This window comes from Macaca nemestrina, chromosome 15 (genome assembly GCF_043159975.1).
Source record: "Macaca nemestrina isolate mMacNem1 chromosome 15, mMacNem.hap1, whole genome shotgun sequence".
NCBI lineage: Eukaryota > Metazoa > Chordata > Mammalia > Primates > Cercopithecidae > Macaca > Macaca nemestrina.
The window spans coordinates 55,441,648-55,466,061 of record NC_092139.1 but is presented as its reverse complement, the minus strand read 5'-3'; the positions used below and the strand labels follow the sequence as shown (position 1 = coordinate 55,466,061).

The 24,414-nt window shown below is 42.9% G+C and overlaps 1 long non-coding RNA gene across 10 annotated transcripts in view; it reads right to left on the bottom strand.

Moving 5' to 3' along the window:
• LOC139358521 (uncharacterized) overlaps positions 1-23,006 on the bottom strand; it is a 188,096-nt gene extending 165,090 nt beyond the window's left edge. For all 10 annotated transcript variants that reach the window (XR_011613612.1, XR_011613609.1, XR_011613613.1 and 7 more), the window contains exon 1: positions 19,903-23,006. This is a non-coding gene — a long non-coding RNA (uncharacterized lncRNA). The remainder of the gene's footprint in view (positions 1-19,902) is intronic.
• Between the last annotated feature and the right edge of the window lie 1,408 nt (positions 23,007-24,414).

Here is a 24,414-nt window from a genome sequence, read left to right as displayed (position 1 = left end):
ATAAAGCAATATCTTCAGAATTTAAAAAGAGCATTCTTGCAATGTTTCTGGTATTCTTAACCATTTGCCTGTAACTTATGTTTGTTTAAAACAGTATGAAAGCATCTACAACTTCAAATATTTGAGTCCATTATTTATAGACTGTTAACAGCATTAAACCACATGCAAATCAATTGCAGTACATTGAATTTTGGAGGGGACTTGTTTCTGCTAAAAATTGAGTGTTTCTGAAAAACCTGTGATAATGCCAAATAACTAAATCCTGGTTGCCACTTTCCAGCCATTCAGTTTACCTGACATTATGCCCTTATTTACTTATTTATACACACCTTGCTCATGAAAAAAAATTAACACTAACATTGTAGAATGGTCATGTCCGGATTCAAGGTTCTTCCCAATCCATCACCATGTAATTCCACTGGTCGATGGCCTGCTGGCCTGGCATCTGCAGGCGCCTGTCGATGTGCTCTTCCGCCAGAACGTTCCTCTTGACATCCAGCCACTTGTGTCTCTGCCTGCCAGGGTCTCAGGGTTTTTACAGGCACAGGATGGGGGCAGGGCGGGCTGGGGTGGTCTTGGGAAATGCAACATGCAACATTTGGGCACAAAAACAGAAATCCCTGTCCTCACCTAGGTCCATGGGAATAAATCCAGGGATGGAGTCCCAGCCAGGGACCACGCCCTTCCGTTCCCATCACTTCCCTGCCCCGCTTCTATATCAAAATGAGATTCTCAGATCACTTCCTAATTAAGGTAATAACTTATTTTTTTGTTGTTGTTGCTAGAACAATAAAATATTTCTTTACTAAATCTAAAGCTCAGCAAATATCCCAGAACATTCCACAGTATCTAAATAGAGTTCAGGCAATGAAATGAGAGGAAGCACACTGCCTCATTCAGCACATCCTTCAGTGGACTGAAAATAATCTACTTTTCTGTCAGATGTGGTATCTACTTGGTTCTAGTTGAGTCTCCCTTTCCACTCTCTCTTTTGTTCTAGTTTCAAAGACTTTTCTAGTGCAAAGTCACGTTGCACTGTGGAATTTGGGTTAAAAAAGCAATGTGTCACACACTTCATTTAGTTTTTTGTTCAATAGAAAAAGTGAAATTGCAATTACTACCTCCTCATCTCAAAGAAACATCAGGAAAATAAGGTCAAAAGTGTCTAAATTGTTTTAGATAGTTACTAAACTATAAAAGAATTATTCTTCTCTTTATGATTCTGAAAAATCCAGTAAAATCATGTTTTTGCAATATCCTCAATATTTTGTGAATCAAATACTTATGAAATCTAAAATAAATATATATAGAGAAAGAAATGTATTCAAAGCCAAACTCTCCTTATACATCAATTATGTTTCAGCAATAGAATAGCAACATCTTTTCTCTAAGCTACAATTTAAGATTAGATATCACCTATTAGAAATTCAATGGCACACGAAGTAAGTTCACAGAACGCCCCTAATAGTGGTTGGTTATGAAACAAATGTATGTAGTTAAAGTAGGAAATCTATTGTATGGTTAAGAAATATATACCTGACACTGCTAATGCTCTGAATATCCAATGATTGGAACTTTAGAGTTGGAGGGGGCTTTTGGAGTCATCCAGAACAACCCTCTCTGTGGCGTTCCTGGTGGTGAACCAGTCCGTATTTGAAATTTTCAAGTTTAAAAAATAAAGAATTTAATGTTTGGCTCTTAAAATTCTCCATTCAGAAAAAAGACAGGACTCTGGTTATTACAGCAGTGACCCAGGTTTTGGATACCTACTTCGCAATGTCCTTGTCACCTGCTGGTCTCCCAGTCCTATCCTATAAGAAGGTGTTCGCCCAGGACAAGGCTCTAATTGGGTTTCAAAGGAAACCCAATCAAGACTGGCCCAAGAGTCCCTCCCTCCTATCCCCAGAGCCCCCATTTCCTGAGCTTTGTCTCACATTTTCTGCTGCCCACCTGGCCCCGGGTTCATGTGTTTCTCCACATGGCCCTCCAGCATCTGATCTTGGCAGTGTCCCTGTCACTAAGGCCACTGCACAAGTTCTGGTGTCCTGGGACCTCTGGAGCAAGGGTCGATGATTTCTCTTGCACCCTCCCCTCTGGCCAGTGACACACCCCACCTGTCTGCCCTTCCACCCCGCCATTTGCTCACGCCTGAATCTGGGACTCTTCCTAGATTTCTCCCCATTCATCAACTCCCACCCACACCACACGCACAGGCACACACACACGCAGAGACACACATGGACACACACACATGCAGCCACACGTGCACAAACACACATAGACACACACACAGGCACACACACGGAGACATGCACACACATACAGGCACACACACGCAGACACGCACACACACACAGACGCACACACACAGCCTCATTCAGCCCACAGGTTTCGATACTTCTACCTCCCAAATAGTCCCCAGCTCCGTCCTCTGGTATGGTTAAGAAATAATATATGGATCGAGACCATCTTGGCTAACACAGTGAAACCCTGTCTCTGCTAAAAAATACAAAAAACTAGCCAGGCGAGGTGGCGGGCGCCTGTAGTCCCAGCTGCTCGGGAGGCTGAGGCAGGAGAATGGCGCGAACCCGGGAGGCGGAGCTTGCAGTGAGCTGAGATCCGGCCACTGCACTCCAGCCTGGGCGACAGAGCAAGACTCCGTCTCCAAAAAAAAAAAAAAGAAAGAAAGAAATAATATCTGACACTACTAATGCTCTGAGTATCCAATGATTGGAACTTTAGAGTTGGAGGGGGCTTTTGGAGTCATCTGGAACAACCCTCTCTATGGCGTTCCTGAGGGTCTTCCTCATGGTGGCTGCCCCTTTCTCAGCCACTGCAATCTTAGCCTGTATTTTGCCTAAGTGTCTCTTCTGGGCTCCTCACTTTTGGCCTGCCCTCTCGCCACCTTCTCTCTCTCCACAGCAGCCCAAGCCAAGTCCTTCCCTGCAGCCCTCCCTGGGCTCCCGCTCCCATTCCCACAGATCTTGAAGTACCAGTCCCTCTCTGTGGCCTACAAAGCAGGCAAGGTCTGGCCCCTGCTGGCTGACTGCCCCTCTCCACCCATGTGCCTCAGTAGTCTCCCTCAGACCCTCACACCGCTACCTAGAGAGCTCCCATCCTCACTGACTTCAGGGAGGGAAAACAGAAACAAAATTGGCTGGTGTCTTAGTCAGCGCAGGCTGCCCTAACAAAATACCACAGACTGGGGGGCTCAAATAACTGACATTTATTGTTGGCTTTTTCCCAGTTCTGGAGACTGGAAGCCCAAGGTCAGGGTGACAGCATGGCCAGGTCCTGCTGAGAACCCTCTTCTTGGTTTGCAGATGGCTGCTTTCTCCCTATATCTTCACATAGGTGAGAGAGAGAGAGAGAAAGGGAGGGCCCCACCCTGAGGGTTCCACACTCATACCCTCATCTAAACCTAATCACCCCCCAAAGGCCCCATCCTCTAACAATGTCACATTGGGAGTTCAGGCTTCTGCATATTAACTTGGTGGGGAGGGGCACAATTCAGTCCACAGAGGCTGGAAAATGCAGAGCTAAGGGAGTTTTTGCACTTTTTTGGAGATGTGAACAAAATCTATATAAAACATTTGCAGGTACTTTATTGCTACTTTTCCCAGCTTTGCTCCCCTTCCACTCCTGAGGGATCCTCTCAAAATGAAAGGCAGAGAATGCCAGACCTCTACTTCCCATTCAGGGTAAGGGCCAAAGTCCTCGCAAGGCCTAACCTGATTGATGACTGATCTCACCTTCAGGCCCTCTCTGTCCTCACCTTGTCCCCAGCACCCTGCTCAGCCCCACTTCGGGTACTGACCCTGACTCAGGCCTTAGGTTCTCTGATCTTCTGTTTTTTCTAATTAGGACCCTCCATTACCACCCATCTGCATTGCTTCCTTAGGTCCTCCCTCCATTCCACAGGATCTCGTCTTAAAGGCATTTTACCTGAGGGTCTGCCCTGCACACAACACCAAACTAAAACACCACTGCTGAACCTCTACACTCCCCTACCCTGCCTCGTTCCTGTTCCTAACATTTCTCTCTCCTGACACTGTGCATTTAGTTAGTAGTTTGTTTATTGTCTGTATCTTCTCACTAAAAGGGAATGTATTAGTCCATCTTCACACTGCTATAAAGAACTACCTAAGACTAGGTAATGTGTAAAGAAAAGAAATTTAATTGACTCCCAGTTCTGCATGGCTGGGGAGGTCTCAGGAAACTTACAATCATGGCAAAGAGGAAGCGGGGTGCATCTTACATGGTGGCAGGAGAGAGAGTGCACATGCAAAAGGGGAAGTGCCACACTTTTAAACCATCAGATCTTGTGAGACTCACTCACTCTCACAAGAACAGTATGGCAGAAATCCACCCCCATGATCCAATCACCTCTCATCAGCTCCCTCCCCTGATACATGGGGATTACAATTCAACATGAGATTTGGGTGGGGACACAGAGCCAAACCATATCAGGGAAGCTCTGTGAGGGCCAGTTTGTACTGGTTTTTTCACTGCTGGGTCCCCAATGCTGGAGCATGGCAGGCTCTCGAGCAAGATTCGTTTATCAGGTGAACCAATTTCATGAATAAACTGAAGAGCAGATTCAAGGAAATAGGAATTTGGGTACACTTCTCTTTCCTCATTATTGGCAGGATTTTCAATTATTGGGAAGGTATCTGACTTGAAGTAAATTCTCTGTCGGGGAAGTTTCTCAAATTCCCCAGAAGCACTTGAGTCTACCTGAGTTCTCTTCGGTCATGGTTCCACTCAATCAGTCTGCTCTGCACACACAGCAGATGTCATTCCAATGTCTGTCATGCTTAATGCCCTCTGCCGGGCACCTGGGGCTGTGCATTTCTGGGGCACTCTTTGCCAACCCTTGTTCTCTTGCTTGAGGAGTCAGGTCAGACAGACTGTGACAGCAAGACATCATGAGGATGACATGGGTTCGTTCTAGTCATATAATAGCAAGTCATTTCAACACGTTTGTATATATTTATTAGCAAGGCTACATACTACAAATACCAGTGTTCTGAGATGCTCTGGGTAAAATCACCAGACCAAATGATATTGCACAGTCACCACTAAGATTCTGGTTTTGGTTCTGCAATGACTCTCACTTTTACTAGACAGAATCAACACATTTCTCTAAGCCCCAAATCACAGGCAAATCTGGGAGGTCAATGTGTAGCAAACAGCGAGTGTTCCTCTCCTACACCACTTCAAGGAATACTGCCCATCTTCCCATCATCAGCACCTGTACACTTCAACCAAAAGGACTTCCTGCACCATTTTCCTCCATGTGGCAGACCAGAAGAGCCTTTTAGGAACAGCCCTCAAGCTCTGACTGACAGGAGTTGGGGTGTAAATATCCCAGCTCCCTCGGTCTGAAGCATGTCCCACACTAACTCCCAGTTTCTGCTGGATGAAGCTCCAGTGGCTCCAAGAGGTAAATGGATTGGTGCTGTACCATTATGGGCTGCTTTCTCTTTTGTCTCACTTCCCTGCTCCCCTAACAGTGCTTCCTGAGATTGCCTCCCAATTAACTTTTCCTCTCTGCTTCTCAAGAAACCCAAACCAAGACAGAGTAATAGAAATATTGGAATGAGGAGGAAATGGAAAGGTCACCCAGTTGCATTCTACAAATGGGGAACTGAAACTCAAGAGGTAATTGGTTCACCATGAATGCAATAAGTATTTGAGATTAGAATCCAGAATTCCAGATTCTTAGTCCAGGATTCTTTCCAGCATACCCTTATCTCCAGATACAATCTGGGCATGAGATAATCAAATGTCTGCTTAGTATTTCTATTTATTTATTGTTTGTTTGTTTGTTTGAGACACAGTCTCCCTCTGTCACCCAGACTGGAGTGCAGTGACACAACCAGAGCTCACTGCAGCCTCAACCTCCCAGGCTCAAGTGATCCTCCCACTCCAGCCTCCTGAGAAGCTGAGACTACAGTGTGTGCCACCATGCCAGGCTAAATTTTTTTTTGGTAGAGATGGGGTGCTTAGTATTTCATATCTTAGAATCTGTGACTCCCTGATTACAGTGTCATAACAAGTAAATGTTTTATGTTCACAGAAACATACTTTATTTGAAATCATTTCTATGCATTGACATATGTGAAATTCTTAAGGAAGTTGATTTCATCATTATAATAAATGACAATTTCATACTTTTCAGTACACTTCTTTTGAGATTTAAGGGTAAATTCAAAACCTGAGCATAAGTACACAAAACAAAACAGAAAGAGTTTTAAAAAGTGTAAGGGTATACCTAAGATAGCCCTCCCTCAGCCACCTTCCCTAGAAAATCCAGTGTGAAAATATTTGAATTACAGCTAGAAACGGAATACTGGCTAGGATAGATGGCTAGACAACCACATAGAGGAATATCCCTGTGGAATAATGGTCTGACTTTGGAGGGGGAGTTCAAGTCACTTGAGTAAACTGCAGCAAATCATCCTCTATAGATTTCCAAATATCTTCACCTATTAAAATAGAGACCATTATGCTAATGCCTTAATAGCACAGCTCTAAGTGTTTCAGTTCACTTATTCTATTCACTCTGTGTTAGAGCTGAACACAGCTCTAAGTATTTCAGTTCAACTTCACAGCAACTCCTTGGGATAGGTACTAGTCTTACTACCATTTTACAGATGCATAAACAGAGGCACAGAAAGGTTAAGTAGCTTGCCAAAGGTCACACAGCTAGAATGTGGCAGAGCTGGGATCTGAGCCCAGGCCCAGTTTGTGCACTTGGCCGCTGCTCTTTACTGGCCCTCTGGGAGTGGCCTCAGCCTCTAAGGGAAACTGAGAAGCAAGAGTGCCTTGTACACTATAAAGACACTCCAAATGAATTACTAGAGCTGCTGAAAGCGCAAACCCACTAACTGATTTTTATGGCAGTTCGAGTGCACAGGAGCTGGAGAAATTCATCATGTGGATCCCCATCCATAAGACTGGCCATTCACCTCCTCAAACCCAGGTCTCTCCTCCCACCAGCAGCCTGAGAGCACTGAGTTCCTCAGCATTCTAGCCAGGAAGCCCAAAAGTTCCTTCAGCCCCTGAGGCAAGTGGTTTCTCCTCTCTGAGTATCTCTGGCCACAATCTCCATCAGTAGTTTGCAGTCTTTGCATCAATATTCTTCAGTTAGTCTTAGCTACGGGACCCTTTCTTACAATGAAGGCCTAATAAGTAATAGAGAAACGGGGTCTTGCCTGCTCCTATTCCTCTCCTTACCCACCCCTCACTGGATCAGAACAGTAACCAATGGGGCCACCACATGGCTTAATCCAGTGGCCGTGGCTCATGCTCACCTTACTCAACAGAGCAGCACTGCACACGGTTGGCCACTCCCTCCTCCTTCCCTTGGCTTCCAGGACACTGCCCTCTCCCAGTCTCCCTGCCACCTCCATGCCCCCTGGCTCTCTTGCTCCCTTGCTATCTCTCTCTTTCTCTCTTCCTCGTCTCTTGACCTCAAAATGAAGAGGTGCTCCAGGCCCTGTGTGTGTTCACTCACCCCCTGACAATCACATCAGCTCCAAGTCTTTAAAACCAGTTATGTCTCCACTTTGTCCCAGATCCTCCTTGAATTCCTGCCATCCACCTGCCTGTTTCATATCTCCATCTGGAGTGTCACAGGTTGCTCAGCCATAGCCTGTCCAAAACAGAAATCCTCATCAACCAAAACACCTGCTCTATCCCAGGCTCCCCCATCTCCATCGAAGGCTACTCCACCTTTCATGTTTCTCAGCCAAGACAACCTGGACCCCTCTCCCTCTCTCACACCTCACATTCAATTTGTCAACAAGTCCTTGTTTTTTCAAACCATGCCCTGATTCTGATGACTTCTCACTATCTCCACCGACTGCCTTGCATCCGAGCCTCCTCATGTCTTGTCTGGACAGCTGCAATAGTTGCCTAGCCAGGCTGCCAGCTTCTGCCCTGGCTGTACACATCCTGTCCCAGCAAGGTAGCCAGAGGGAGTCTTTTAAAACTTAGATCACATTTCAAAAAAGAAAAAGTAAATTTTAAATGGTCTCACCACCAAATCAATGGTAAGAAGTACATGAGGTGAGGAGTATGTCAACTAGCTCGATTTAATCATTCCACAGTGTACACATATGTCAAAATATCACACTGTACCCCATAAATGCATACAATTATTTATCAATTAAAAATAAAATAGTTTTTAAAATTTAGATCAGAGCATCTCGCTCCTCTTCTCACAACCCTGTAATAGATGCCACGTCGTCCTAGGAAAAGCCAGAGTCCTTAGCAGACCCCCAGACACTGCTCACCAGCTTCCCTCCCCTTGCCACCACCTGGTCACACCAGGCACGCTCCTACCTCAAGACCACACTCCAGCTGCTCCCTCTGCAGAGGGAGGGAGCAAGCAAATCTCTGCCCTTGCACTCTCCATCCCTCTTTTTTCCCGCAGACTTATCACCTTCTGACAAATTAGACAGTTTGTTTATCAGTTATATTTTTTTAATTGTCTGTCTCCCTTACTTAAATATAAGCCTCACAAGGACCACATTTTTGTGGTTTTTTTTTTCACTGCTGTATTCTCGGTGTGACAGTGCCTAGTATGCAGCATGTGTCGAATAAAGCCTTCTTGAATAAATGAATCGAGGCGTATTGCTCTGGTTCCAGAAACCCACCTTGCCACCAACACTTCACTGACTCCTTCAGACCCTCCAGCTACTTTCAGAATTCTCAGAGCCCCTGGCCCACTATTTCCCTGGTCCTCCTCCTGTTCATACCTTGTGAGTCTCCAGGAAGAAAGGCACTAAGAGGCCTCCACCTGAGCCTGGCCCCCAGCTCCTCCCCAGTGGAGAAGGAGCAAGCTGGAGGGGTCTATAAATCTCTGATTCCAGAACTTCTGCCTGTGGCAGCCATGTGCATCACAAAAATCATTTCAGAAGTCCAAACAGTAATATTGCTGCCACCAGAAATGAGCTGCCTAGAGAGCATTTTTTAGTGACCTGTCATCGATGAGAAGCCACTGCCAGCAGTCAGCCTGAGTGACCTCACAGTGGCTGAAAATGCTTCCTTAGACTTCTAATTTATGGTTGGCTATATAGGTTCGAACTCTCCCTGCTAATGGCTTCCTTCTGTGTGTAGCACGCTTGGTGACTTCAAAGAGTGATCATTGGGTGAAGGAGAAGGTTAGGGACTTGGGACGGCTGTCTTGACTGGCACAGAGGTTAAATGGAAATTGGGACTTTAGAAAAGGTCAATGAAGTCTTAAAATAGTGGAGGGAAAGGGAAAGAATGTATTTTTGTGGGCAGTGAAATGATGGGATACTTGCCTTTCTTCTGATGTAATCCTGACACTAATTTTCCCATTTGATCCATGCTCTCTTGATGTTCACGCTCAAGAAGAGTTTGACAGTAATGTGGGTAATATGGAGGGCTTCCAAAAATAAAGCAGCAAATCATCTCAAGCACAATTCTACTGGGCTTTGCAATTAGGGTTACTTTTTGTTGCTGCGTTAGCATTTCTGTTTTTAAAACATTAATGGTTTTTTTTGTTTGTTTGTTTTGGGGGTTTTTTGTTGTTGTTGTTGTTGTTTGCTTTTTAGTATTCTCCAGTACCATTCCAATGACTTCAGGGGATTACAATTCTTATAAGACACAATTTCTACCCAAATGGAGGTAACAAAGAAAGCATGAAATTTGAAAGAGGACATTGCTGAAGACAGAATTTCAGAGACGTCACATTCTCCTGAAAAGGCATGCTCCATCCTCCATAAGTCATGTGGTGGGAAAAGCAAAGACACTGGGGTCCAATTGATCTGCACTGGAATCCTGACTCATCTGTCAGCTTGCTGTGGGGCTTTATCAAGTTACTAGAACTCACTGAGTCTCAGTCTTCTCACCTGTAAAATGGGATTGCCACGTACCTTTAAGAGGCATTTGGAAGAGCCAGTTAAATGGTTTATGTAAACTGTGCCTACCAGGTCCTTCACTCTTCCAAAATTACTTCTTAATGTTCCATGATAGATGCAGAGAAATAGTTCACTAGGCTGAAGCTTCACAAGGACAGAAACTCTGTTTCTCTGTTTCCCAATGCCTGGCAGAGTAAGGGCTCAAAAAACGGGCCTGTCCTTACTGACCTCTCACTTCCACTCTCATAGGATGCTTGCTCCTTGGAGATGCGGAAGCAGTAGCTTCCCAGCACTCCCAAAGCCACATGAATGACCCGTGGCAGCTGCACTCAGGCCCCCAGGCCACATGCCTTGCCATCAGGTGTGGCATCCATGGCTGCTTCATCAAGTCAATGGCTGATTAATAACTGCCAGCAGCAGGATTCATCAATAACTGTCATCCATTTATCTTTATCAGCATATTCTGGGAGGACATTGCTATAAACAAATTTGTGAAGGAAAATCAAATAGCTTATAACAAAATCCAAATGTCATTTTCAACTAAATTCAGAATATCATTGCATTATTGTTAGAGACAGAGAGAGAGAGAGGAAGAATAGCACTTGACATGGAGTGAGAAAACCTGGCTTCTAGTTCATGCCATTTGGAATTGTGGCTTTGGAAAATCCTGTGTGCCCTATTATCTTGTAGTCAACAAAATATAGTAGATTTGCATGTCCTAAAAATACTTAGTTACTGCACTGCTTATACCTTGGGAGGGGGTGTGGCACACAGCAATAACAAATTTCCCAAGAATGGAAATTTCCAAATTCACAAGCCTGGGCTGTACTTCAGGCTGCTTGGATTGTAATTCCTAATATACAATCTCAGCCATGGGCCACTGAGCTCCGGTGTGTAATGCCACCCCAGTTGCCAAGAAAGTAAGACTGACCTTGGCCCTGCCAGGCCGACTTGTTTGAGTTACGCTGTGGAGTAAACTGTATTCTCTGCTCGCAACCCTTGCTTCCTTCCCACCATTGCCATGAGTCACTGTGAATGGACTTCACTTTCTCCGTTGATTCTGGGCTTGTCTATGTATTGTGCTTCGGCCAGTAAGATATGGGCAAAAACGACAGTGTGCCAATTCTAAGCTCAGGGCTTCAGAAACATCACATTTCTGCTCACCTTTAATTGACTTCAGCAACAACCATGAGATGACTACATCCTGGGTCATCACGGGTCCCAGAATGAGAGACAGATGGAGGAAGCCTGAACCCACTGGGAACCTGAAGCCAAGATCAGCCCTCTGACCTAGAGGCCCATGATTTTTAAAGAATCAGTGATTGTTGTTTTATGTTGCTGAGATTTTTGATGGTGTTTATTACACAGCATTAAACACTTCCCAAAGCTAAGAATTACATGAATTGGCATGGTCTGTGATTTAGTGCCTCCTGTTTTACCTTCAGCTCCAACACCAGCCTTATTGATTTATCTGACTTGATGTTTACTAAGAACAGAAAGATTTCCCAGGGACACTGTCGGGATCTGAAAAGAGATTGTCCCATAGCTCTCATGTCTAAGAATCTCCTATGAGTAGAACACAGTTTGACCGACTCATAAACGAATGTGGGGAAAAAAGGGAACTATCCCTGGTTATCATCCAGTCTTGTTCAAGAGACCTGGATATTTCTCCATTGTGAACCTCGCAGCTCCAGGATTTGAGACTAAAACATGTTTCATTTACACCCACAAGATTTCATGGGAAATGAAGACATCAGCCTTCTACCTTGTTTTCATAACTCTGTGTGAAACCCAAATCTTTCTAACAACTTTTGGATAAACTCTTGCAGTGATTGGATGCAAATCTAGACAATTGGGGCCAGAGAGAAATCTGGAAACGGTCCCAATGCCTCCTGCCCCTTCCGCTCTGCTGTGGACTCCAGTGTGGTTTCTGGAAAGCTGTTCTCTCACATGTGCCTCGAATGCCTCTTTGGTCAGAGCAGGAAGCACAAGGAAAGCTTTTGGGATTCAGATGGACAGATAGCTTGGTATGTTGTGTCTTTGGGGTTGCCCTTAGCAACTTGATTAAGGAAATTGCTTGCAGGCAGTTTTCTGGAAGAACATGGCCCGGGGCAATAGAGAAGAAAGATTTTGAAAAGACCATCTTTGGAGCTTGCAGGGTTTTGGCAAGACCACGTCTCAGCAGGAGCCCCACTGCTTCTGCAAAACACTTGGAGAGCACACAATATTGTTGGCTCACATGGATGTTTATATAGTGTTGATTTAAGATATAAATACCTCCCCACTTTTCTAAATTATCCTATGTCATTTTATGAGATGCTAGTTGCCATTTTCAATCTTCTTCCAGCATTTAAAAGTGGGAGAAAAAAGGACATTAATACTCTGCAGACATAAAAAATGAGAACAGATAATATTTATTGAGCACTTACTAAGTACCCAACACTGCCTTGTGTTTTCATATCTCATTTAATCCACACAAAAATCATAGGAGATAAGTACTATTAGAAACTCTGTTTTTCCAATAAGAAAACTGGATTTAGAAACATTAAATTTCTAAATAACTTGATTGAGTCTATAAAGCTGGAAATGGAATTGGTACACTAAGGTCCCTGTCAGCCTGACTTTAAGGTTGGTTTGCTTAATAGCTACTTTGGGCCGGGCGCGGTGGCTCAAGCCTGTAATCCCAGCACTTTGGGAGGCGAGACGGGCGGATCACGAGGTCAGGAGATCGAGACCATCCTGGCTAACACGGTGAAACCCCTTCTCTACTAAAAATACAAAAAACTAGCCGGGCGTAGTGGCAGGCGCCTGTAGTCCCAGCTACTTGGGAGGCTGAGGCAGGAGAACGGCGGGAACGCGGGAGGCGGAGCTTGCAGTGAGCCGAGATCATGCCACCTCACTCCAGCCTGGGCGACTGAGCAAGACTCTGTCTCAAAAAAAAAAAAAAAAAAATAGCTACTTTATGTTAGAAGAGTGTCCACGAATTGTGGAGTACTGGCCTTTAAAACCCATGTGTCACGAAACAAACTCCTTAAAGTTAGATGAGATTAACATGAAATCAGCACAAGAGAGAGCTGCCTTTTGCAAGTGTCAGTGATAGCCAATGATCACAATGTCATTTAATTGATTCATCAATCAGTTCATTAATAGGGAGCTGAGCAACCTCTGTGAGCATGAATCTAGCAACTAGGCTTGTTCGTGACAAGGGTGTCACAGCTCCATCCTGCAAGAAACTTACCATCTGGTATTGAAAGTATACTAATATATTTAAGTAATAAATTGTATGATGGTTATTTTTTAAGTTTCCTAAGCTGTTAGAGGAACGTGTTGAAATATCTATAGTAGAAAGATATCTGAGATTTACTTCAACACAATATGGAGGAGGACTGACAAAGCTGGGTGCTGGGGATGTGGGAGTTCACTAGACTCTTCTCTCTATTTTTATATATGTTTGAATATTTCTACAGTGACAAATTATTTTTTTAAAAACTCATCACCTAATGGGTACGCCTAATAGTTATTTGGAAATAAGTTGAATTGAGAGAAATAAGGTTAATACTTAAAAGATAGACCCAATTTACAGATAATTTTTTCAAAGACAAATAAATTCAGCTCATGATAATTCAAGGAAAAGAGAGAGCATCAATGAGCCTAATTGGAGCCCAGAAACACCAACTTCAACACGAGGCCAGACAGGATGCATAAAAGAGTGGTGTAGAGGAAAAGAGGGGGGACATCAATGAACCCCACTGATTACCTCAGGGGGTCGTCCCACAAAAGGAAGCATTAAAGAAAGGATTTCACAATTGTGAAGTCTCATGATCAGTGGAAAAGAAGAAGAGAAGAGCTATCCAGGCTCAGGGAACCAAATACGCAAAGGTTCAGCGCATCCAGGTGCAGAGACCCCTTAGAAAATGATATTAAATCAATACAATAGGTTATAAGAACGTGTGAAGGAAGCTGGTCAGACACCCAGAAGTTGACACTCCATCCTGTAGACTAAAAAGGGACCTGCAACAACCTATATTTCAGGAATGTAATGCTGGTTGCTGCATGAGATTGGTGAGAGAGGAGAGATCCTACAAATAGGCAGCCCAGGAGGGTGAGAGGCTGGATCCCAACCCAGACTGCCGTGGGGATGGAAGGGAAATTGAAAGGCATGCATCTGAGATTCTGGAATGACAAGCTGGCCAATGGGATGCTCCCACAGAGATGAAATACTGACCTGGATCTAATCAGGACAGCATCTTCAACTGTCTCCCGTGTGCCTCTCCCTGGAAGAAGGCAGCCTCCTGGTTGAAGGAGCTCTGCAGCGCCTCCCAGCTCTCTGCCATCCAGCCTCCTCCCCAGGTACCTCATGACCAGAACAGGCATGCTTAAGACTTCAAGACCAAACTTTAAAACAGGCCTCCCATCATCAACCAGAAGTTGATTATGTTTCTGACCCTCTTAAATTGAGAACATTCTTGATCACCTCTTTTTCCTGATTAACAGTGGCCCTTGCTTGAAGGGAGCCTGTCTTGCTGCTTGAGCAGAATGAGGGGGTTCTAGAGTGAATCATGCAACTCTTTTAAGAAATTCAACCAGGGCCGGGTGCGGTGGCTCAAGCCTGTAATCCCAGCACTTTGGGAGGCCAAGGTGGATGGATCACCTGAGGTCAGGAGTTCAAGACCAGCCTGGTCAACATGGTGAAATCCCATCTCTACTAAAAATACAAAGATTAGCTGGGCGCGGTGGTGGGTGCCTATAGTCCCAGCTACTAGGGAGCCTGGGGCAAGAGAATCGCTTGAACTCGGGAGGCAGAGGTTGTAGCAGTGAGCCAAGATCGCGTCACTACATTCCAGCCTGGGCAACAAAGAGCGAAATTCTGTCTAAAAAAAAAAAGAAAAGAAATACAACCAGAACCCAACCACAGGAAATCTCAATGGAATGGTTTGGGGAGATCTTGTCTCCTCCTCACTGCACAGAGCCATGGTTATGTGTGTTGGGTGTTTGGATATCCAGCTGCAACCATGGAGACCAGCAGGGCTAGGTTAGGACAGGACAGTGCCAGAATGACACCACGTCCCCTGAAAGGAGGAGCTGGGAAGGGTCAGCAACTAGATAAATTCTCTCACGTCCAGAACAGGCAGCTAGCATCCCACAGGGAGTGTGCGGCTGACTCTAGTGCTGATATTCCTGGACGTCAGAGTGAGAACTCAAGGTAGGATGGAAGGGTGAACTTGGCCCTTGGTCACAGCCATTTGGAGTTATGTGGCAGCAAATAGAAGCCAGTGGGAGGTGTGAAGCTCAAGTGGGGCAAGGAGGCAAGGGGCCAGGATAAAGGTGTGAGGTGAAGGCCTGCTAAAAGGAACAACGTGAATTCCCAGGCAGTGAGAGCCACAGGGTGGAAGGAGATGACAGGCTACCAAGGCCTCTCCAGTTAGTGCACACAGCAAAACCTGCATTAGAAAACTCAGTATCCCAAAGGAAAATAAGTCATATATCAAAAACACCTGCATGCATATGTTTATCTCAGCACAATTCACAATTGCCAAGATATGGAAGCAACTTACTTGCCCATCAACAGATGAGCAGATAAAGAAAATGTAATCTATATACACCACGGAATACTACTCAGCCATTAAAAAAATGAAATAATGTATTTTGCAGCAACCTGGATGAAACTGAAGGACATTATTCTGAGAGTGAAGTAACTCAGGAATGGAAAACCAAATACGGCATGTTCTCACTAATAAGTGGGAGCTAAGCTGTGGGTTCACAAAGGCATACAGGGTGGTATAATGGAGACTCAGAAGAGAGGGTGGGAGGATGGTGAAGGATTTTTAAGAAACCACATATTGGGTACAATGTATACTACTAAGGCAAAGGATGCACTAAAACCTCAGACTTCACCCCTACAGAATTCATTCACGTAAACAAAAACCACCTGTACCCCAAAAGCTATTGAAATAAAATATATGTGTATATATATATTTAAAAAAAGAAAACTCAGCATTCCAAAGTGACTTCAAATAGTTTGATTTTTTTTTTCTAAACAGGAGCTTTACCATTTAAATGAAGCACACAGCCTTGGTTTCTATTTTTTGCTTCCTCCCATCAGTGCTTTTATTCTCTAATTCACTGCATTGTTGTCTCCATATCTGTTCTGGACTATCAGTCGTGTTTAGATAAGGCTTACAGATGGTAAAATAAAAGGTGTTTTATAAGCATAAGTCATAGTCCATTCGTCCTTTTACTCACCAAAACACAGATTATGACAGGAAACAGAGTAGGAAGAAAGCCCGCGTCACACTGAGAGGTTGCATTTCATTTTGGGTTGGAAGTGAATGTGCTGAGATTTTAGTTCTATTAGCAACAAAAACACCGTGTAGAATGAAAAACATAGTATTTTTTAAATCATATTAATTAACTTCATTTTGTGCATCAGTTAGCTCAGAAAAGATTTCATAACCCTGATTGCGGAGAGAAGTAAACTAGACATGAGAATATTTTATGTACTATATCTGTTTCTCATAAACTGACATGTCACTAGTGCTCTCGTCACCGAATGATAGAATATTCTATTTGAATTCTCCCTTCCTACACCATATGGACTATCATTGTTGAATTCTAGAAATCTGTTTATAATTTAATCAGAGTACAGATTACATTGAGATGAGATCTGAAACTTCTTTAGTAACCATTGTCAACAAACGATTCTTGTGCTGATAGCTAGTGTACAAAACAGAACACCAACAGCACAGGATCAAAGTCTCAGAAATAACGTCATTCGGGCTTTCACTGTGAAAAAGGAGATATTTCTAACCACGCCAGTCCTGTCTCCCCAGGTCACGGTTCTAGGTCAACCTGTATCCTCTGATGCAAGTAGATGGAATTTCTCTTGATCCATTCCTCTTCCGGAAAGAAACCCACTCTTCCAAATCCACCTTTCACGTGTTCTTCCCCTGTGACAGGAAGAGCTCAGTCCCCTCACGGTCTTCTTCCCCTTCAGACTTTGCTCGTTGGTACTATGTCCAGTGGAAACGAACCCTGGCTTACTGTCGGACATATTTACTGCTTCCGTTTACCTTTTGCCTCCCCTTGTCCTCAATTCTCAGAGTAACAAACACACACAGACACAGACACACTCGCATACACATGTGCAAGCATAATTCATACACATTCACATACTCAGAAGCACACGCACATGCACACTGGCAGGTCCGTAAACAGTCCCACGAGAGACCGATATTTATGCCTCTGAGACTCTCTGCTTTTCTGGGCTTCCTGGCTTGCTCCTTTTGCCGGTTTTGTCGACTTTCTATTTGTCCTCCTCACAGTTCCTTGCTGCCTGGACTCTGGCCAGACGTTTCTATGAACCATAGACTCCCTAGGTTCTCCTCTATTCACCTACTCACCTGTATCCCCCAAAAATGTGAGCTCAGGCTTTAGACATTGTTACATTCTGTAAATATGGTTAAATATCATTGGGGACCCACTGGAATAATAGAAATAAGATATAATATAAAATGGAAATAAGATATGTAAATTATATAAATACATAATATCTAAACTTGCAGGGAGAGAAAATCTAATAAAAATAAATTGTGAAACTTTGGCTCAATCTAAACTTCACTGAAGGAGAAAATAGAAGCATAGCAAAGAGTCAAACAGAAATTAAAAGGCAAGATGAGAATAGGCAAGCTCAAACGTAAAAATAATTACAATACACCAGAATGAATGAAACTCACTAATGGAAGGGAGAGATTATCAGCTTGAAGTAAAACAAAAACATAATCCAGCTCTACACTGTTTTCAAGCCACATAACTTAAGCTAAGGACAAGGAAAAGTTGAACAAAAGACGCAAAAATAAATGCCAGGTAAATATTAATCAAAAGTAAGCTAACCTCAAAACTTATAAAGCAAAAATTGATTCAAAACCAAAACGAGACATTGACAAACTTATTATCACGGTAGGGAATTCCTAATTACTGCTCTCATTGATATGGCCAAAGGAACAAAAAATATTAAGGATTTAACACTATCAACAAATTTAAAGAAGTCATACACCAATATGGTGACCATATTTACGTAAAATTAGAATAAGAAGAGAAACAGAGAAGATAAATAGGGAAAAGAAGATGACAATAAGAACTACCTAAAAATTTAAAACACAGATCCAAAAAGCTACTAAAACTCAAACTATCAATTATACACTATTAATAGGTCATGTAACATTTTATATCAAAGTGTATCAGGCAAAGATTAATCTGTACTCAAAGAAAATTTTACAGCGCTCATGCATTTATCTAAAAATGAGAAAGACTAAAAATAAATTACCTAAACTTTTAGCTCAAAAAGCTAGAAAAAGATCAAAATAAGCATACAGGAAATTTATGAAGTGAATGAATAAAGGTAAAAGAAGCTACTAAAATATGACACCAAAAAATTACAATTAATCTATTAAGCCAAAAGATATTTTATTAAAAACTAATAAAATAGGCAAAGCCTTAGAAAATCTGACTAAGAAATTAGTAAAGAATAAACAATTTTAAGAAAAAGAAAGAGAATATAGAATTGTAGAGAAGACTTTTTTAATTAGTAAAATTAACTTTAAGAAAAAAGCAGAAAGGCTGAGTAGATGATAAACTTTGCAAGAAACTGTAAAAGCATTCAAAGCTTTAGTCCTTTAATAAAAAACAGGGGGGGAAAAAGGACACTAGGCCCACACAGATTTAGGGATGAGGTACTACTGAACATTAAAGAAATAGACCCTCTAGTACAGTAATTGCTCAGGAGAACAGAAAAAGATGAAAAGTTACTCAATTCATTTCACTAGCTTAAAAAAAAAAAATCCAAATCAGGGAAGGACAACTCCAGAAAACAAAATAATAAGTGCTACTCTTTAGTGAATATGCACCCAAAAACCTTAGTATAATACTAGCAAGTCAAATTCAACAACATATATTAAAAGAATCATATGTTATATCCAAATAAAGATTATATTCAGAATACAAGATTCATTTGAAATCACAAAGATCTATTTATGTTAACAACTGTGTTAATATATTAAATTAGAAAAACTATATGATAATCTCAATAGAGATTTGATAAAGTTCAAAAAATGATTTGATAAAGTTCAAAACAACACCTGATAAAATAAAAAATAAAAAAACATGTTTAGCAAACTAGACATCAAAAAGAATGTGCTAAATTCAATCTACTAGAAGTCTCTAGCAAGTCTCATGCTTAATGGTGAGACATGTAAATGACAAGACCGAACTACTCTCACCATAACCATTCAATATCCTATTGGAAGTACTTGTCAACACAACAGAATAAGAAAAAGAAATGACACTGACAAAGGAAAGGAAAACTGTTACTTTCTGCACATGATATGATTATCTAGAAAATTCAAGATTAACTGGCAAATTTATTTATTTACATGAGAACTGAGTAAAGTTGCAGAATATAAAGATCAACATACACAGATCATTTAAATTCCATTCAATCTACAAAGGCAAAACCAACTATTAAATGGCTAGAAATAGAAATAAACAGGAGGAAAAAAGAAAATGAAAAGAAAAAAAAGGAATATTTAAAACCTAGAGGAAAAAATTACAAAATTTTACTAACAGCCGTAAAAGAAAGACTTGAATAAGCAGAGACATGTACTGGAGTCTAACAAAGGCAGATTTATCATAAAGCTACAGGAGCTTAAGCTTTGGAATTCCCACTTAGAGAGAGACAAAGCCCAAGTCTCAGTGGGCAGCTCCAATTTAGGGAGTCACAGGGACCTAAGCCCCTTTCACTTTGTGGCCCCCTGTATCGGTTAGCTATTTCTGCATAACAGATTACCCCCAAAACTTAGCAGCTTAAAACAACAAACATTATCAGTTTTCATAAGTAAGAAACTTGGGAGTGGCTTATCTGGGTGGTTCTGGCTTAGAGTCTCTTGTAGGGTGGCAGTCATCTGAAGATTGAACTGGGACTGGAGCATCCACTTTTAAGATGGTCACTCACATGAGAATTTGTGCTGGCAGCCAGCAGGAGGTCTCAGTTCCCCACCATGTGGACCTCTCCACAAGACTGCTTGAGTGTCCTTATGACATAGTGACAGGCTCCCACCAAAGAGAGTGATGCCAGAGAGGTTACAGCAGAAGCCACAAAGCTTTTATGACCTCACCTTGGGAGTCACACACTGCCCTTTCTGCAATATCCTATTGGTGGCACACATCCATCGTATTAAGTACAGCAGAGGATTACATGGGGCGTGAACACCAGGAGGCAAGGATCATTGGAGAACATCTTGAAATTTTGCTACCACACCCCATCTTCAAAACATGGCACCCAAGTTTGCTGCAGAAATGGAAACAAGCACGGAGGATTGCACAGGAAGTTTTCATGGGTCAGGTCCCAAAATGGCAAACATCACTCCTGCTCACACTCTTCTGGCTGGAATTCTGTCACATGACCATACCTAATCCTAAAAGAGGCTGCAGAATTATGTCTAGCTGGAAGAAGTGGGTTTGGAGATTAGCTAACAGTTAGCCTGCAGTTACATAAATTCAATACTCATAACACTAACAATGAATAAAAGAGAGAAATTGGATACCTTATGCAACATCAAAGTGAGAGAGAGTTGCAGAAGCAATATTCAAGACCAGATCTGCTTGGATGCTGCCAAAGAGAGATGTGGCTGGTTAATCTGATAGGGATTTTACAATATAGTTGAAACATAAATATGTCAACTTGCAATCATAAGATAGATTAGGAAATACTAAGGGCTATAGTAGAAGATAAGGAAACTACTCTGCAGGCAGAGATGATGAGGGAAGTGAACCTTCCGGGTAAAATATCTTTTGTCTTGGTCCGTAAGAGAAGCCTTCATGGAAGAGAAGACAAATCGATTTAAATCAGAGCTAAAGGAGAGAAAATATATTCCAGAATGAGAGAACAAGGGCGAATCAGGCGTTGTTTTGAATTTTCAGGCTTCCAGGGTGAACAAGGACACTGAAGCCTGAAACCTTAGTCGTGAGAGGCCCCAGATGATTGACACAGAAAGGCTGCAGGTGGGTAGCGAAAGTGCGGTTGAGTAGGTGAGCTGGAGTGAAGCACGATAAGCCTTGAATGCCGCGCTAGCCCCGGACCCCGCCTCTGTCTGGGAGTTTACGGACGGGGTGTTGTCCATAAATCACGCGCTCCACCCTGTGATTCCCACATCACTTCCGCAGAAGCGGTAAGGGTGGCACAAGGGGGCCAAGGGCTGGCCGAAGGGAGAGCAGCTGGGGTCTAACGGACGGCGGAGGGAGATGGAAGGAGACTGCAGCTGAGCTGCAGCAAAGCGTTAAAGAGGAGAGGCTGGATGCGAACCTCCAGGGACACGGCCTCAGTGGGCTTCAGGGTCATGGGCGATAACGCCCCTCTCGGCTCTGCATCTGCACAAGCAAAGATCTGCAGCTGCACCTGTTTCCGGACTGCTATGGGCTCCGTGTTTTCCAGATACCTTTTGTAATCTGTCCCGGATTTTAAAGAGGGAGGTTTTGGGATTTTGTGTTTTTTGTGTTTGCTTGCTTGCTTGCTTGTTTATTTTTCAGAGGAAAGTGGGATGCAATTTCAGAGTTAAATTGATTCTTTCCCTCCCTCTAGTGAAAAGATGAACTAACAACTTAGGTGCAGTGCTTCTAATCTTTATAACCATAAGCCAGCAGTTTTTTATCTAAGGTCGTGTGTCTTCTTGTATGCCGATGTGATAAGTTAGTGATAATAACAACAGCTACCATTCACCAAAAAAGTACTATGAACCACCCATTGGGCTAAGCAATTTAAATGATTTGATTTCTTTCTCTGAGGTAAAAATATCTTTTTTATGCCCACTTCACAGATAAAAGAAGTGAGGTTTAGGTCAGCCTTATTTGGCTCCAGACCTCACAGTTAGTGACGGTGACAAATACAGGTTTCAACACCAAAGTTTCCTCCAACCCAGCAGTTTCTAGTATCCTTTTTTCTGTTCAATTCCACATGTTTCACAATCTTTGTGAATAAAAATAACAACTAGTAAATATTTTTACTAGGTCAGTCTACAGTATTGTGTGATGGTTAAGCAGACCACTGACTCTGGAGTGAGACTACACAGCTCAGATCCCGGCCTTGGGTTCATCATCTGTAAAATGAGAATAATAACATGTACCTCATATGGATGCTGTGATGATTAAATAAAATTGTGCTTGCAATGCACTTAGTATGGGGTCTCATACCTGGGGACCGCTAAGTGCCTGTCATCCATTATCACTATGGGCGTCATCACCATCACCATCTTTACTATCACTGTGGTTTTGAAATTTATGGTACTTAGCTGGTACCATGCTAAGCCTCCGTCCACCACCACCACCATAGATTAACTCATTTAATTCTCACAACAGCCTTGTAAGAAAACTGGGGCTGAGAGAAGCTCCATAGATTGCCAAAATCATCACCTTGTGGGCAGCCCAGCTGGTATTCGAACCAGATCCAACCCGGAAGAAACCATGCTCCTCTGCTGCTTGTTGTTCACAGAGAATAATGACCTGATATAAAATCAATTCGGAAAGAAAAGCTTGATCGGTCATTATTTGCAGTCAGTAGAGTTGTGCAGCACTGTAGGTATCATTTTTTTAAAAAAGAAAATTAAACACTGCCCTCAAAGATCTTGCAGTTCAATAAGTATGTAAGTTAATTACACTACAAGACAGAAAAACACCACTCCTATCAAAGTGGCACCAAAAGTGCTGGGCAGGGATGCTGGGGGGTGTTGGAGAAGGTTGCACGGTGAGTGTGGCATCTGAGCTAGACCCCAAAGGATAAGTCGGGCATTTAAGAGACACACTGGGGTAAAATCATTTAAGACTAAGTAAAGAGCTTGAGGAATAATAAATAAATAAAAAACAACTCTAGTCCTGGAGTTTGACATGTTTCAGATGTGAAGTCTGGTGCGGTTAGAAAAAGTGGCGTGTATCCAAGGAATACTAGTCCTTTACAAGACTAATAATAGCTGCTATTCTGTAAAGGGGAGAAACAGATTCCATGGTCACATAAGTTGGGAAATATTAAGTTAAACAAAATTAAACACATTTCTTCATTTCAGGACTTCTCAAGAGTCTAGAATGTCCTAATGCACCATTTGAATATCCAAGAGTGAGGCAAAGGGAGCAGTGCTTTCCAGTTTCTTACCCTGAAACCCTTCTGCAGAGGAGCATCTCAAAGTATCCACATTCTGTGGAACACACTTTGGAAAAGTGCTGGTCTCGAGCACATGGAGCATGGAGATAGAGGAACATGCAAGATAGGAAAAGATGGAATAAGGGAAAAATGGAACAAGGACAGGACAGCTTCGAATGCCAGAAAAAATGATTTAAACTTTTATTTGTAAGTAACAGAGGTTTTGGTGGTAGGGGCGACATGGTCAGATTCACCATTTAGAAAGACTGCTCTGGTTGCAAAATGGAGGGATAAATGAAGGGGGAGAGTAGAAGGAGTCATGAGATGACTGAACAGGCGTGATGTGGAATGATGGGAACATGAACCCAGTGATGGGGAGGAGAAGCCTCACTCGGGAAGTATTCACAGGACAGAATGGAGTGGTTTTGGTGAGGAGTCGGATATGGAAGATAGGAACAGCAAATTGCTTAGAAGTGCAGAGCTTGCTTAACTAAAGGAAGTAATGCTGAAGATGGAAAATATTCAGTGTTTTTGTAGTGGGGTTAAAAGGAGGATTATGGAGTGAAAATAATGAACTTGGTTCAGGACATGCTGAGTTTGAGGTCCACCAAGGGCGTCGGGTGCTGCAATTGTCACTTATTGTGACGAGTGCTGTCAGCATATCTTAGGAGTTTGTGTAGAGGTAGGACTAGACATGTTAGAGTCATCAGCTCATACATGGAGGGTAAACAGAAGACAGAAGAAGAGGAAGCGCCTTGCGAAGTATGCAGAGAAAGAAGACTCTCCGGGCCAGTGTCCTGTGGACTTAGACCGCTGCTCCAGGTCAGTAAAGTTTCACCCTTCATCCACTCCGCTGCTGATCAGTGCCCAATTCTCTGCTCCTCTCTACCTTGTCTCTGCAGAAACTCACCTTGGAATTCAGTTCTGTCATCTGCTCTTGGGTGCTTCCTTCTGCAGATGGGCCCACCAGTAATAATCTATTCATCTGATCAGCACAAGAGGCTTTACTCTTCAGGCTTAGCTCTCAAAGGAAGTCCTGGCAAGTACAACAATGAACACCATCATCTTGATTTGGGCTCCCCCAATGCAGACTATGAGACAAGATTTCATGTGCAGAGTCTAGTTAGGAGATATTCCCAGAAAGCACTGCTAGGGGAGTGAGAAAGTAAGGGAAGGGAAGGAATCCAGTAAAAGGTTGGGCAAAGGAGGAAGTTCCTTCTGTGGTCAACTGGGCCCCAATCCCACTGAGGAACTATGAGGAACTATATGGAATATACCTGATGGTTCTCCCTCATGGTGGCAGGGTGTGGCTGTGTATACCCATCAGTTCCTATCTAT